Source organism: Pituophis catenifer, unplaced genomic scaffold (genome assembly GCF_029215685.1).
Source record: "Pituophis catenifer annectens isolate HBS135680 unplaced genomic scaffold, rPitCat1.0.hap2 SCAF_2, whole genome shotgun sequence".
NCBI classification, from domain to species: domain Eukaryota; kingdom Metazoa; phylum Chordata; class Lepidosauria; order Squamata; family Colubridae; genus Pituophis; species Pituophis catenifer.
This window is the reverse complement of record NW_027256882.1, coordinates 94891432-94907828: the sequence shown is the minus strand read 5'-3', so window position 1 is coordinate 94907828 and position 16397 is coordinate 94891432. Positions and strand designations below refer to the sequence as shown.

The 16397-nt window shown below is 36.1% G+C and overlaps 1 protein-coding gene across 4 annotated transcripts in view; it reads left to right on the top strand.

Moving 5' to 3' along the window:
* GRIA1 (glutamate ionotropic receptor AMPA type subunit 1) overlaps positions 1 to 16397 on the top strand; it is a 235904-nt gene that overhangs the window by 63736 nt on the left and 155771 nt on the right. The gene's annotated exons all lie outside the window — the stretch shown is intronic.

Below are 16397 nucleotides of genomic sequence, written 5' to 3'. Positions count from 1 at the left end.
GATTGAATGCAGTTTCCATATCTCTGACATCATTTATGGTTAATTTAAATTGAATTTAACTTTGTACGTTCAAGCAGAGGCTAGAATGACATCTGCCTGGAATTCTTTAAATTAGATTCTTGCATCATGCAAGGGAGCCATTGGATTAAATGCCATCTATTTACAAGTCTGCAATTTTAGGACTTAAAAACAAAGCATCTGGGCCAAGGTAAAGTTGGTATCTTCACAGTATTTCTTCATATACATGCAAAAAATAACAAACTAAACCAGTGTTTCTCAACTTTCACAACTTTAAGACACATGAACTTCAATTCCCAGAATTCCTTAGCTTGTTTGATGGCTGGGGAATTCTGGCAATTGAAGTCCACATGCCTTAAAATTCCTGAACTTGAAAAAGACTGAAGTATACCAGAAAAAAAAAATCTGCAATATCAAAAATTATTGAGATGGATGCTTTTAAAAATATATTGAGTTTTCAAACCTTCAGCTCTCATGCACATGTTTTTAAAAAAGATGGCTTGCTTAGCAGAAGCCTGGGGTAAAGAGAGGCCTTGAAAACCAGTCATCTTGCTTCCCTCCTGTATTGTTCTAAGACCTTGTCTACATCCAACCAAATAATGGGTCATCGATATTTTCACTTGTCATGCACAGGTCACTGGAGAAAGGAAACAAACAATGCTGCCTCCTCCTTACTGGTGACTGTTACATAAAGCACCATAGGATATTTATATTTGTGAAATGTAGACAATTTATAAGAGATATGAAATGTTTATTTGAATGGGATAAATTACTATTTGGGCTAGGGTTGTTTTTGTTTTTTTTAATTGTTGGTATTTGGAATAGGAAAAAATTGCATATTGGAGTAGTCTTTTGTAAAGGCAAAATCTCTTTGTTAAAAGATTCATTTTCTCTGTGCATATTAGACCATTATATGACTTTTAAATGGGATTTTGTTAAGAGTAAGAAGTTGAGATGTGGAACATTGAGTTTTATATATGTCAATTATGTTAATATCTTAGAGCTATGTTTGGACATTTTGCTAATAATTGAATTTGAGATGACATGACTGATTTAATTTGCCTATTGTTAAGGGATGGATTTTAGAAGAGTTTTATATTTGTTAACTAAGAAGAGGTGACAAGATCATGAAATTGTTTACACTAGTCATGATGTCATGGTGAGAACTCACTTTCTGGGGAGGAGGGAGTGTGTGTGTGTGTGTGCGCGCACAGTACCTTTTTCTTTTCTTTTTAGTTTGTACTATTTTTATTGCTCTTTTCAGAAAGTTTAATAAAATTATTATCAAACATCATAAGAGGCTTGAAGAAGTGATCATGTGGCAAGCCTGAAGAGGAAATAGAAGAGCTACAGGTAGATGTAGCAGGAGCTCAAGTGGATTTGTCCTGGGATCAAAAGTTTTCCACCTGAGCTGTGAGTTGCTATTGCAACTCTAGCTTTTACTAGCCATTGCTCAATAAAATGTTGATAGGAAGGACAAGGCCATGTCTTCTGTTTCTCACATTCTGTTATAATTTATCTAGATTGATCTCCATCAGCAATTTTACACATGTTTTGGATACTTTCTTATTAACTTGGTGTATCCATGAGGGGCACATTCAATGTAAATACAAGCTTACTAAAAGATAAATGTAAACATGCTAATTAACAGGATGCCACAATCTATTACTAACATTTATAATTTATTAAGACCATTTATATAGCCGCCCAGCTCATGGTGACTCACAGTGACTAACAAGAATAAAAACCCCAAATAAAAAACCCAATAGATCCTCACCCCCATGATGACAATGACCAGACAAATCACTTGATCTGATCTATATTTTCAGAGAACAATTGTGAGGGATGCACAGATGGAACTCTTTCCTTAAAATACATTTTCTACCTTTCAAATTCCTTCCTCTTTAAGCAATTCCAGTCCACCTACAGTTTAGGAGACCCTTGCAAGGAGACCTTTTTCACTATTGAACAAAAATTTTGAGGGCAGTTAAGTAAGTCCCTGTCATTTCCCTCTAGAAATACCAGTTTTTATATATGTAAGTAACAAATATATGTTATTTTTAAAAGATTCATGAGAAAAGAGTCTAGATATTAAACTAAAATAGGAAAGTGTACATTCTGTTCCACATTTACATCTGAGGTTTACAGAATGTGTTTGGCCCATCATGATCTCTCAACCTAATGTATTCCACAAGACGATGAGGAGAATACAATGGAGAAATGGGAAGTTTTCATCCTCCTTGGAGTAAGACCAGGCAATGAATCAATAATACTATACCTTGCTAACAAATTCAGATTAACATTTTAGTGACATCTGTTTAATAACCCTCTGGGTTAATCAGGATTGCTGCCTAAAGCTGATTTAAAAAGCGATATGTTTATGTCATACTGTATATATCTCCATGATCATTTTATTATTGCAGCAGAAGCAACTGTTTTGTGTTGTTTGTTCTTTCTGGTTGTCAAAATGAATTATGGAATCTTTGCATTATTGGCAAAACAGTCTTGGAAGCCTCCATGGAAGTCACAGTTGTGGTTGTAGAGAGAAGAAACACTTCTTGCTTTATAGAATAGAATAGAATAGAATAGAATAGAATAGAATAGAATAGAATAGAATAGAATAGAATAGAATAGAATAGAATAGAATAGAACAGAACAGAACAGAACAGAACAGAACAGAACAGAACAGAATTCTTTATTGGACAAGTGTGATTGGACACACAAGGAATTTGTCTTTGGTGCATATGCTCTCGGTGTACATAAAAAGACAAGATACACTTGTCAAGAATCACAAGGCACAACACCCAGTGACAGTCATATGGTACAATAAGCAATCAAATCATACTAGGAAATAATCAATATCAATATAAATCGCAAAGATACAAGCAACAAAGAATAGATCCATCTGAAGCTGTGGAATAATGTGTTTCCCTGGGTGGGAACGTAGGCAATAAACTGCACATGTGGATTTCTGGAGAAAGACCCTAAGAGTCTTCTCTCCAGTTTCAGTTATGTCTTCTTCACCTACTGTCCCTGATTTAAATGTTACATATAATAGCATTATTTGCACTAATTCTTTCCCAGTTTTGAAGAAAACCCAAAACAGAAGATTTTTCACATATAAGACAATCATCTTATGCAAGGATTCATTTGCACAAAATTAAAGAAAGAAAAGATCAGTACAGGTAGTCCTCCACTTACGATCAGCGGACATTTGAAATTATGCACTGCTTCCCCAGGTGTGTTTACGATTCAATTCGGAAGTTATGACAGCTGTCAAAACCTGGTGGTCACATGACTGTATTTCAGACATTTAGCAAATGGCCTGCATTTACAGCTGTTTGCAGTGTTCCACACTCACATGACGGCATTTTACAGCATTTACTTCCGGTTTTCAGCAAAACTGACCCAAAGCAAACGATTGGTTCACTTTATGACTGCTTAATGACTGCTGCAGAAAAGGTCATAATATCAGGTCAGTCGCATGAGTGATCTGCTTTATAACCATCACAACTTGCAACCATAATGGACAAGGCTCCATTACGACCATAAGTCAAGGACTATCTGTAATAAGCCAGAGTTATTGGAAAGGTAAAATATTTAAAATTTTGGCTGAAAGGGTGGCTGAGTTTTACAAATATATAAAAATCCCTTTTCAGCACAGGATATGAATATGTAGGAACAACAAGAGCTGAACAATCATATTTATCCCTCATAGGCTGCATGCAGTAATTTTATGTGTGATGGAAGGAGACTCCTGGGAGATGCAAATTGAATTATTAAAGAAATGAGTCCTTATATTAATAACCTTCAGGTCCCTGTGTTACTTTTTTGAAGCTGTTGAAGGTTCAGCTGTCCCTAACTGCTGAAAAGTGAGATAGCTTCCTGCAGTTTTAAAACAGGAAACACATGAAAAGTAAATCATAACAGATATATACTATACTTTTACTAAAAAAAAAAAAAAACAGGATCCCTTCAAAAGCTTCCCACTGAAGCATAGTGATTCATAGTGACCCTCATCCAGTCTGTGATTCTCAGCCACCAGAAAAATGTTGAGTGCAGCCTTAGGCTACCAAAAATTGCACATTCTGGCCTCCAGAAATGTTTTTATTTCTATTTGAAGATAGGAATCTTCTTTAGAAATCATTGGTCCCACGACTGCCATATTTTCAGATTTTCTGAACTCTCAGCAATTTTCCTATCATTTATCTCTTGTGATGCCAGGGCAAACATTGGTACCTTTTGCGTATTATAGACTTAAAGCATTTATGTTGCTCTTCTCCCAGAAATGAGCAGTTCACAAATCAGTATAAGCTTATGGACTGAAGTCATGATCTTTCAGAATGCAGCTGGAATCTCCTGACTTCTTACCTTACAGTAGATCAAGGGTGTTCAACCTTGGCAGATTTGACCTGTGGACTTTAACTCCCAGAATTCTCCAGCCAGCCATTCTGACTTGGGAATTCTGGGAGTTGAAGGCGGTCATCAAGTTGCCAAGGTTGGACAGCCCTGTAGTAGATCATTCCCAGAGGGCCCATGTAACAACTATCATTCCCAAAACAGATGATTCTGTTGCAAATTCTCAAACAATTTATCATTTGAAAATCTGCTGGACTGATTTCTTCTTTAGTGGGAACAGCATCATTGTAGAATATCAGCTCCTGCATGGGACAAATTACTTCATGAGATCTCCTCTTGGAAATCAACTGTACATACTGGTAGAGAACCAGATAACCTGCAAAGCATGAAGTGATGACTACAGAATGAAAAGTAGGACATTCTGCACACACACTGGACACTTTATAACTGAATAAGTGCAAGAACAGAGAGAATTTCACTCTCTCTTTGTTTTGAAAATCATTTCTCATGCAAAGTCTCTTGCATTATATTATATGATACTGGTAGGGAAAACAATACCTCTGCCTGACCTTAGGTGTTAAAGACAATGGATCTGCTAAGAATTTCTCTATTCTTTTCTCATAAACTCACATTTTAAGGAAATACCCAATATGACATTTCACCTGCAGAGTAATGCACCCCTTCTCCTAAGTAGGAGGCATTTGTCTCCTAGTGGGCTAAAAACAAAAGTATATGCAAAAAATATCTATTGGCCGAATGGCTTTTCAATTGCTTTCATACAAAAATCCCAAGGCCATCCAGTTAATGGTTAAGTGAAGCTGAGGGATTTCTATCTGATGTCCTGCCCTAGAAAACATGATCCTGTTTTTCTTCCTCACAAAGACAGAAAACATTTAATGGAATGTTGGCAGTGAAACAGAGATGGTAGGAACTAATCTTCAATTACATGTATAAGCTTTAAGGTAGCAAAAAGACTGGTTTAGTAAAATTAAACAATAAGATCACATTACTAAAGTGAGTGAGAGGGAGAAAGATGAGAGAAAGAGAGAGATGGGGGCAGGAGAGAGAGAAAGAGAGAGATGGGGTATTCTCTGGAGTAGAGATTAAACAATCTTAGTCAAGAAAGAGGATATCTTATAGAATGATTATGGAAAAAGCCAATTTTAGTTTGCAGTATAAAATCTGGGCACAGAGCTCCTTCCAATCTAGATAATATACCTGGATTTTATGGAACTTAGGTGGAACCAATCCTGGAGGTGGATCCTGATGGATTTTAGAGGGACCTGGGAGTTGTTCCTGCTGCATGGTCCATTTGAAGCCTTGGTTGTCATTTCATACCTATTTGATCTCTCCCATCTTGTAGATCACAGCACTCTCCATGATTTATAGAGTTAAGGGAGTTTAAACAAGAGATATCTATAGTTTCATTGGTGTTCTACAAAGAATGGACTTGACCTGACAGAGGTTAGAACTTGCTATTAAGGCCTTCCTTGTAATGGTAAGGGCAGTGAAGCATCGGCACTTTTCCACCCTTACTGCATCTATAGATAGCCATCCTGTGGCCTTTCTTCAGGTGTTTCATATGCTTCTTGGATTCAGAGAACTCAGAGAACAAAGTGCAATCAAATGACCATGGGGGGGGGGACAACCTTTGGCACTTCAGATCCAGGTCATAAGTCCCCTTTATCAGTCCATTGTAATTTCCCAGTTGTAAAGTGAGGACTATATCTATATTGTTTTTAACTTTGTTGTATATTACCCAGATTCACTTAATTGTAAGATTCGTATTCGTATCATTGTGATGAATGAACAAATGAATAAATGAATGAACAAACGAACAAATTAATTTTTAAATAGCTAAATCAATCAACAACTGAAAAAATAACTCCAATCTTCTAGTTTTTCATATGAAAGTTTTTCTGTTTCCACATCATTTCGCATTAAAACACAAATACACATACATACAAACGTTTTCTTGTTGATCTTCCCAATGTCCTTTTTTGAACATAAGTAATATATTCAGTTATGTATGCATCTTTGTAAGATACATATTTTTCTCATTCATTATTAGTACAAGGAGGGAAGAAATTGTACATTTCCCCAAATTTACTTATTTTTCTAATTTTAATGTTGCAGACTGTATCGCAGCATTCAGAAAAGCAATCCATTTGCACATAAATATTTTCACTTTCATTAAACTTTGCCATTTAAATAGAGTGAATGTTATGCCTTTAGCCAAAATTTAATAGGATTCTTTGTGCATTATTTGATTACAATTATTATTGTAGTAAAGGAAAAAAAAGACATACACTGACCTTTACTGTCTGTGAATCTTTGAAAAGATAAGAATATCAATAGACAAGCATGGAGAGAATAAAAATTATCCCAATTCTTCGCAATATTTAAGAACCTCCTTCCTTGTTAGTATTCAAAAATGTATTCCTTCCTCATAATTACATTAACTGTTTGCTTTGGGCTACAGCTGGTTCTGTCTGAAATAGTGCTGCACAAAGCAAAGGAAAAGATTTATATACTTACTGCAAATTCAGACAGGAAGGATGTTATTTTATTTCTGTGGTCTATCTTAAAATGAAGTCAAACAATGCATAGGTGCTGGGCACCTTGAGGTAGGGTTAAATTATCATGAATCCATAGCAATATTGATGATATTATTCTCTTAAACTGAGCCTGAACGATGATCTCATGGCGTCAATTCAAAAAAGAAATACTACCTTGACTTCATATAGCCATTTTTGGCCTGTGGTAGTGAAGACACCAGTGGTTTTGTATGAAAGAGATAGAGATAAATCTGGATGCCTGCAACTGGCATGACAGTGCGGCCCATTAAATATCTTTTATGGCCATCACATCATCCCCTGCAGTTGTTGCCATGCCAGTTAGAGCACAAATTGTACGACTGAGCTTTGTCACTGACAGCCTGTGAATCATGAAATGAAATGCATGGGTGAGGTGGCTATACACAGTCATGAAATCTATGGATGGACACACTCCTGGCTGGATTTCATTATAATAGAACTTTTTTAAAAAGCTTGTCTGCTACTGACCTGATACTTATGTGTAGGCAAACGGGCAGCCCAAAACAAGCTGATTATTCTCAAACAGGAAGAATTGGACAATTGAGAAGCCTTTAACTTTAACAGAGCTTGTTTCCCAGATACATTTACCAATCCTTGTCTTCCTTTGGATGCAATGGGTTTACTTACAAGTAGATAAGTATGATTAATTCACTAAGCCAGGATTTCACAGTTTATTGAACTAGTGATCAACATCACTCTAAAACAAAAATGTTATAGTATAAGTATTACCGGTATATAATAACCAGTGTCTCTCAATCTGTATTTTTTCTTATTTTTGCATATCCCAAATAATTCCTTAGAAACACCCATATAAACTAAGAAAAATGTATATCTCAGGAGCTTCTCAGACGTCAGTTATGGAAATGCTAATACTATATAGTATTATTGGATGTGTTTTTAATTTATGCAGTAAATAAGCCATGAGAGACTTATGTTGAAATAGGTGTACATTTCTGGGTGTAAAAATAAATTGAGAACCACTAAACAGATTAAAAAAAAAAACACTTGTAGTGATTTCTTCCTTGTATTTGATGGTTTTAATTTATTTATGTACTTCTCATAAAGCAACTATTAAATGCAAGAAGCCAAAGAAATAACATTCTGCTTGCCTGCTATTAATCCAATTTTTAATTGGCAGATTAAATTCCTTTCTTTTCATTTTTACAAAGACAATTTTTATATAATCAATATTTGACATGAGAAGTGATATTCAGAAAGAGAAAATGCATTAACCAACAATATCTAATTATACATTTAAAATATGGGATATCACTTTGAGCAATTTATAGGATTATCTAAAATTTTATTTTTTTAAAAAAAGAAAAATCCTTAAATTTGCACTGCGTAGTACAACATCCATTGTTCATCAGTCTGTTAAAACATCAGCACTGCTGTATATCAGTGTCTACTATCCATATGGATACCGTATTCTTGTCTCTTGAAAATTATAGCCTAGAAGAGAACAAATATAGTAGATTAAGGGAATGAGTAAAAACTCAAGTTTTCTATCTCATCTCTGAAATGAAAACCGTTAAATGGTTCAGATGTATGGCTGCCTCTCAAGTTTAAAGACAAGTCAGCACACATCCACGATAGTCTTTCTATCTTTGCCAAGGATTTTTGAGGTCATGTGAACAAAATGACTGTCTCATAAATTTAATTATACATACCACCTGGTGTTACTCTCTATATTATTTATTCATTTGTTACGCTTTCATCCTGATTTTCAGAGAATGATTCTTCCAATCTATTAAGACAGGCCTGGCTCTCAGGTACCAGATTAAAAGGGTAAAATACCCAAGAGAGAAAGCTGAGGAAAGGAAAAAATAAGAGACGAGATATTAGTTTTTTAAGTCCAGAGTGAAAATGCAAGGAAAACAATGTCACCAATATACAAAAAAAGTCTGGGATGACTTTCCTTTTCTAAAGTTCTTATTGTTTTCCAATTAGCTCTTGACCAACTGGTATAAATAAAATTATGCTGGCAAATCCATCAGGGTCAAATGTCATAACTTGATCCCAAAACTACTCCAAACCTGACCTTTTCTGGCAAGGAAAGATGAAGCCAGAACCGACCTCTCATTTGACAATGCAAAGGTATGGATAGGTCTTTTTTTTCTATGATGCAGAGCTAGCTTGGGTCCCTTAATAGATCCATGCCAAAGGCACTGTTAAAAATTACAGCCTAAATATTAGAAAAATGCCCTTTTGAATTCCCTGTACTGTATGCATAGGTAGGATTACAACTTCTACATTAGCACTTCTACAGTAGCACTTATTGCATGACCTTTGTAGATGTCATATGCTAAATAATAAATCAAATAAAATTATCATTTCTTAAACTTAAACAATTTGCAACAGTTCCCACAACTGTTTATTTTTCTATTTACAACATTCATTCATACTCTATGGTACTCAGTCTTATTTAGAAGAATATTACATTCATCCTGAGTAACTAGTGTTGACCCTTCCTCATCTTGGTCCAGGCTCTTCTAACTTTTTAAGCCCTTAAAAAACTCTTCTGGAGACCTTGTGAAGAATATAAATTCTTTTCTCCAACTCTAGAAAGATGACATCACTTTAAAATCCCAGATTCTCTAGTCCCTACTCAAAGGTTTCACCCCTTCCCCTTTACTCTAATCCCTCCTTGAATTTTCCAGTTGAATAATTTATGTTAGCTACTAGGAAATCTGCCATGAATTTGACTCTCCCGTCTTTATGGATGGATTTTTCAGGAGAACGTGTAACACCAATCCATATGAGCTACAAACACAATCTTGCAGATCCAACCAGCAAAGGGTTTGCAAATGAACCTAGAAACCATCTTATGTGATGAGATGAGTTCAGTGGTGTTTGAAATCAATGTTGGCTATCATGCTGTGAATCTATTATTAACACCGATTCTTCTGTTGCCCTTGGTTTCAATAATGTTAAGGCTTTACTGGATTTCTATTTTAGAACTGCCTTGACGACTCTGAGGTCTAGAGATTTATTCCTTTTCAGAAAAAAGAGAAAGGAATGCGAATAATCTCAAATTATTTATCAGACTTAATTCCAAAAATTGACTTAATAGGTAAATCACTAGGACAACATTAAACTATGACTACAAGAACAATAGTTTCTGCAGATATGATAACATAGGTGTCAGTGCATTTTAATAAATAGAATGCAACCACTTGCATACAGTTATGATTCTGGTTTAACATTGTACTAAAATCTGCTTTGCCAATTGTCAGAGGTTTATTTCATTGCAACTGAGTCTTGTACCAATAAAGGAGAGTATTTGTAGGTCAGGGCTGAAGTGAGTGGTCCTTGGTGCTCTCTGAGCTTGGTTATTTTCTTGCACATGTTTTATTACCCAAACTAGATAACATCATCAATGGTTCATCAGAGTCTTCTATATTTCTGCCTAGTTCTTGGGGTGCTTGAAAATGTATTTTGAATTTTTCTTTTTTGATACTTTAAAGCCATTTTGTTCTTAAAGGTGACAGAAAATGGTGTTTGGGTTTTTTTTTTATTATTACATCTCTTTTCCTCACTCTGAAACCTCCCTGGCTGGCTGAACCTCTGGAATTTGAAAAAAAAAAAAAAAACAATGGCAAGGGTTCCCTCTGGAGGCCATTTCTGAAATTCTCTTATGAACAGCAGAGTCTGTAGCAAACCACGAAAATGGCACATGCATTATGAAATCATTGCACAAACATCTCCATCGTATTTTTGCTTTTGACATTTGACACAAATTAGGACATGTACACATTACATGTATATTGGCATTTGCCCCTTTGCCACACACGTACCCCCAGACAGGCTGCATACCACTGGAGAAATGTTTGTGTAAGAGAAATGGGTTATTCTACACATATTTTTGTTTAGAATAATAACAAATCCCCAAACTTTAACCTTAGACTGTTTACTGTAGGCCTCACCCCATTCCTAAGAGATCTGTAAGGGGTGTGCATAAGTGCACCAGCGTGCCTACAGTCCTGTCCTAATGTTTTCTTTTATTTGTATTCTTTTCATGTATTTACAATTATGTTTACACTTGTATCTGCCATAAAATATATGCTTGACAAAATAAAAAATAAATAAAAATAAACTATTTCTTGATCACTTTGTTAAGTTATTAAACACAAGGCTTTTACAATCTCTGAAAAAATCATCAATAATCTCTTCTTCTTTGAGAGAAATTTTGAGAGCCACAATCACCTGTATCATATTGAATAAGGACTGGAAGGCAGAGGAAAGGAAAGGAATTTCCTATACAGCACTAGTCCATCAAGAATAGGCTAATCCAAATTAAATATTAACACTTTACTGTTTAGACCAGAAAATCCCTCTGATTGTTTATTTATTTATGTCTTCAAATCAGTGTTGTCCATTGGCAATTGCCTAGACTAGTCCCTACAGTTTTTTTGTCTTACATTTTTCAGAAGAGATTTGCTGTTTCCTTCTCCTTTCCTAGGGCTGAAATAGAATGACTGGCTCAAGGTGATCCAGCTGGCTTTGTGCCCAGGGCAGGATTAGAACTCATTCCTAATTGCTAGCCTCATGCCTCAATCACTACACTGAATTGTACCTCCCTAAATTAATTGGTGAATCCTATATAATAATTATATATGATAATTATATAATTTCTAATAGAATATGAATAATCTGAATTTCCTGATACTGATCTTCTAGTTCAGAGCAGCTTGTAGCATTTAATATACAGTTGAGGTTCAGCTTCCAACAACCCCAGTCAGCAGAGGTGGATTTTAGCAGGTTCTGACCAGTTCTGGAGAACTGGTAATGGAAATTTTGAGTAGTTCGGAGAACCAGTAATGGAAATTTTGAGTAGTTCGGAGAACCAGTAAATACCACCTCTGACTGGCCCCGCCCCCATCTATTCTCTGCCTCCCGAGTCCCAGCTGATCGTGAGGAAATGGGAATTTTGCAGTAATCTTCCCCTGCTACACTGACCAAGCCATACCATGCACACCAAGCCACACCCACAGAACCAGTGGTAAAAAAATTTGAAACCCACCACTGCTCAGCCTAGGTAAAGTTATGATCCTGGGAACCATCATTCAGCAAAATCTCAAAGGCCGCAGGGGGTCTCCTTCTGGACTAGTTACTGTGCCATTGGAAGTTAATTGACTAAGTTTTCAAACCTGACTTTTATTGTTAAGTTCTTCTACCAATGTTGAGAAGCACAATATTAAGGAAGGAAGAGAGAAAGTTAATGGGGGAAAAAACCCATTTTGTTTTATACAAAAGTATGCATTAAAAAAATCAATCATGCATCATGTGTGGCATCATAGCAATAGCACTTAGACTTATATACTGCTTCACAATATTTACAGCATTGTCTAAGCAGTTTACAGAGTCAGCATATTGCTCCCAACAATCTGGGCCCTCATTTTATCAACCTCGGAAGGATGGAAGGCTGAGTCAACCTTGAGCCAGTCAGAATCAAACTCCTGGCAGTGGGCAGAGTTGGCCTCCAGTGCTGCATTCTAACCACTGTGCCACCATGGTATATGAGAAACCCCACTATGAAACAATGTATCAGATGGCGAAGCAAAGATAAAACTTACTCATATATCCAAAATTTAATTAAGGGGCATACTTAATCCCCAAAACAAGTTTTATGATAGAGTTTCATTTGATATAAACCACATTATATATCTCAATGTTGACTGAATATCTTCAATAAAAGACTTTTCCCCTTGAGATCTGGCATGTCCTCACCCACTTACCCTTCCATAAATTGACAAAGAGCCAGCTTTTCCTCCAGATGCCAGAACTGTAATCTTTGGGCCCAGGGATTGAAGGGATAAATAGGTATAGTTATGTGCTAGGTAATTGAGTTTTATTTCTTGATTTTTTCCCCAGTCTTTTCTTTTTGAATTGATTATGTTTTTATTACTGTATTAGCTGTCCAGAGTTGTATGCTACAAGATGAGCAGTCATATAAATCTTATAAATAAATAATCAATTTCCATCCATATTTTCCGTAATTAAAATTATTTAATTGATAATTTTAATTATCAATTAAAAATTGTACATTGGATGTAAGTAAGAAGGAGCGGCATGGTGGCTCAGCGGTTAAGATGATGGACTTGTTGCTGGAAAGGCGGCAGCTCAGGTTCAAGACCCAAGACCCACATGACGAGGTGAGCTCCTCTTCTCACCCCAGCTTCTGCCAACCTAATAGTTCAAAAGCATGCACATGCGAGTAGATAAATAGGTACCACTTCAGTGTAGAGGTAACAGTAACTGGCCCCATGACCACAAAAATGCTGGCTTAATGGCCTTGAAATGGAGATGAGCACCGACCCCTATAGTCAGCAATGCTAGGGGAGTAGAATCCACGGGGACTCTTTTTTATGTAAGTAAGAAAACTGACATATACAAATGTATCTTTTATAATTTTCACCAGTTTGTATCATGAAATACCAAGTAAACTGAATTAACTTGCTAACTAGTTCAACCTGTAAGATATTTGTCTTTTGATAAATATTGTTTTTCTTTCATTAAACCTAAAGAACTCACTAAAACAATGAAGACATCAACCAAATATTTTGTTATATACCAGGTTAGCAAATTTTTAGCATTAAGATCTTTTTACTGAGTCATAAAAATGTTATTTTGTTCAAAATATTATAAATTTTTAAAAATATCATTAAAAACTTCCTGAAGGAACTTATTCTACCAGAATTCTAAACATTATCACTTTTGAGTTTGAATTACCATGACTCCTTCTCCTCCTCCCAACTCTCACTCAACACACATATACAAGCACAGCTTGTTATTTTACACTCTCTCTCTCTCTCTCTCTCTCTCTCTCTCTCTCTCTCTCTCACACACACACACACACACACACACACACACACAAAGGAACAATGGAAAGATTTTGAAGTTCAAAGCTAATGAAGTCCATGTTCTATTTATTACATTATTATTATTATTATTATTATTATTATTATTATTATTATTATTAGTTATATTTCTATGCCGCCCACTCTCCAAGGACTCTGGGCGGCTTACACCAAAGACAGTATACTAAATAGCATATTGCCCCAACAATCTAGGTCCTCATTTTACCCACCTCGAAAGGATGGAAGGCTGAGTCAACCTTGAGCCGGTGAGATTTAATCCGCTGATCTGCTGAACTAGCAGTCAGCTGAAGTAGCTGCAGTACTGCACTCTAGCCAATGCACCACCTAGGCTCTTGGCACAGTGGGAAATATAAGCTAATCCTTTCTAGGGAAGAATCCATGGATCTTCACAGTCCGCTGCAAAACTCTGATTTCTTTTTTATCTTTTCTGCCAGGGATCTTCTTGAAATATAAATAAGGGCAAGGACACATTAATGAGACCAAGGGGCTAAGAAAATGATGGAAAACCACTTCAATCTCTTCTCAGCCTCTGCTACTAAAACAAAGTAGTAGCTGCTGAAGAAACATTTCATCTTATTCTCTGTATACAGAAATTTAGGGGCACTGTGGAGACGTGACAGTCAGTCCATAGGCTAATGACTGAATCAAAGGGTGGTCTTGAGATTCATGCAGTGTCTTCCTAAAGCAGCTTCAAAAAAAACAGTTCTGTGTTCACAACAAAGTGAAGGTTTCCTGTCAGTCTCTAGTGAGTAAGAGGGCTTTTTGGTTTTTTTTAAAATATCATTGTTTCAAAGATTTCCTGTGAAGCTGTAGTTGTAGAGATTAGCTTCCTATTCAAAAATAATAAGCAAGATCTGCACACTTAATAATTCAATTAAGGGAAAAACAATCACAATTTTGGGAATTGAAGGCTACAAGTGCTTCATTAGAAGTGAGGGTTGATAGAAATTGCACTCCTGCTGCTTTTCTCACCCCAAAATAAGATTATTTTAAAATTTGGGCAAGAAGAAAGGAGATGATGGATGTTAGACTTCACCATTCTTCTGCATCTATAGACCTACTGAACAATAAGACTAATAGATGTAGAGACAGTTAAAAGAGGAATTCTAACGTTTTATTGCATTTTCCTCTCTGAAAATACCTAGCTTGCATGTTTCTAAGTAACATGCCTCCCAATTGGTTATATAGATATTCTGAGAACTTTAATCTCTTTCTTCTTTTTTTCAATTCAACCCTCATTTTCTTTTGATTCTGACCTGTGGTGCAGATTCTGCCTTTGTTGTAGATTGACTTAAATAAGGTAGGCTTTCCTGTCACCATGTTATTCCCTCAATAAAGCTTATATTTATTTTCTTTTGTTCCAGTACTAGCCTCAAGAATAGTTTCTTATAAAACTTACACTCTTACTGTTAGAATGTCTCTCTCCATGCATTCTTTTCCACGATATAAATCTATCTGCTCTCCAACAAAAGATGCTTCTGGAGTACAGGAAAAATTTACACTCTGGCTCATGGCAGGCTGTGCTGTTTTATCTTGAGAAACTATGGTTCATAATAAGTCTTTTTTTCACCCTAACCCATTCCTAGCTTTTGAGGAACAAAGGCATTTGTTTCTGAGTATATCTCACATGGGCTCTTCACCTGACTGAATTTCTGTACTCTTTGGCCCTGCCCTTTGATTCTTGAAGTATATTAGTTGTAAAACGCCTCACCGTGTCTTGCTCTCAGCTTAACACAAGAGCCTTCTTTGTGGATAACCTTGGGTTCTCTATGAAATTACTTTTCTAACCTGGGCTTACCATGACCTAAGCAGAGCATGTAGGTGCTATTCAAGAAACGTGAAGATAAATTAGAATCTGGATTTCTCACGTGCTTCTTAGGATAACACGGACATGACAATTGCACAAGGCAGGTTCCTAATTAAGGCAGTCTGAGTAACCATCACTGTGTTGAAAATTTGTTTTCAGTGAAGCTGAAGAGGCATGTTCATGATGACATCTGATGCAAGTATGTAAGCATTTGCGTGGTGATAGATTCAACAAATGTCATTCCCCTGTGCTCCCTACAGATATCCATGACTGCTTTCTTATTGACAAAAGAGTACATTGTTTGAGGGTTGCTCGCCAATATTAGTAGAATTTTAATAGCGTATGCAGGTAAAGCATTTTGTTTTCATTTACTCTATTTTGCATTGCTTCAAAAGGATTTAGATGAATTTGGAACATATTCTAGGAATTGAACTCCTTTTCCTCTAATTTTCTCTTTACTACTCCTCCCATTAAGATCTGAGCAAATACATGTGATAGAGGGCATCTAGGAATTGCAAGGCTCATGACCCACAGCCACGCTCATGCCCAGTTTAGCGAAGGGGCGGGAAGTCGCAATACATCTTGTGACAACCCGGTGATAACATGAGTTTGATACCCTTGCTTTAAACTAAGACTGGGTATTTGAAGCAAACAATTTCCATAACACTCTCAAGAAAAGAGTTTGGGTATAATTACCAGGAATCAACTCTACTCAGGATTTGTGTAGGTAAACAG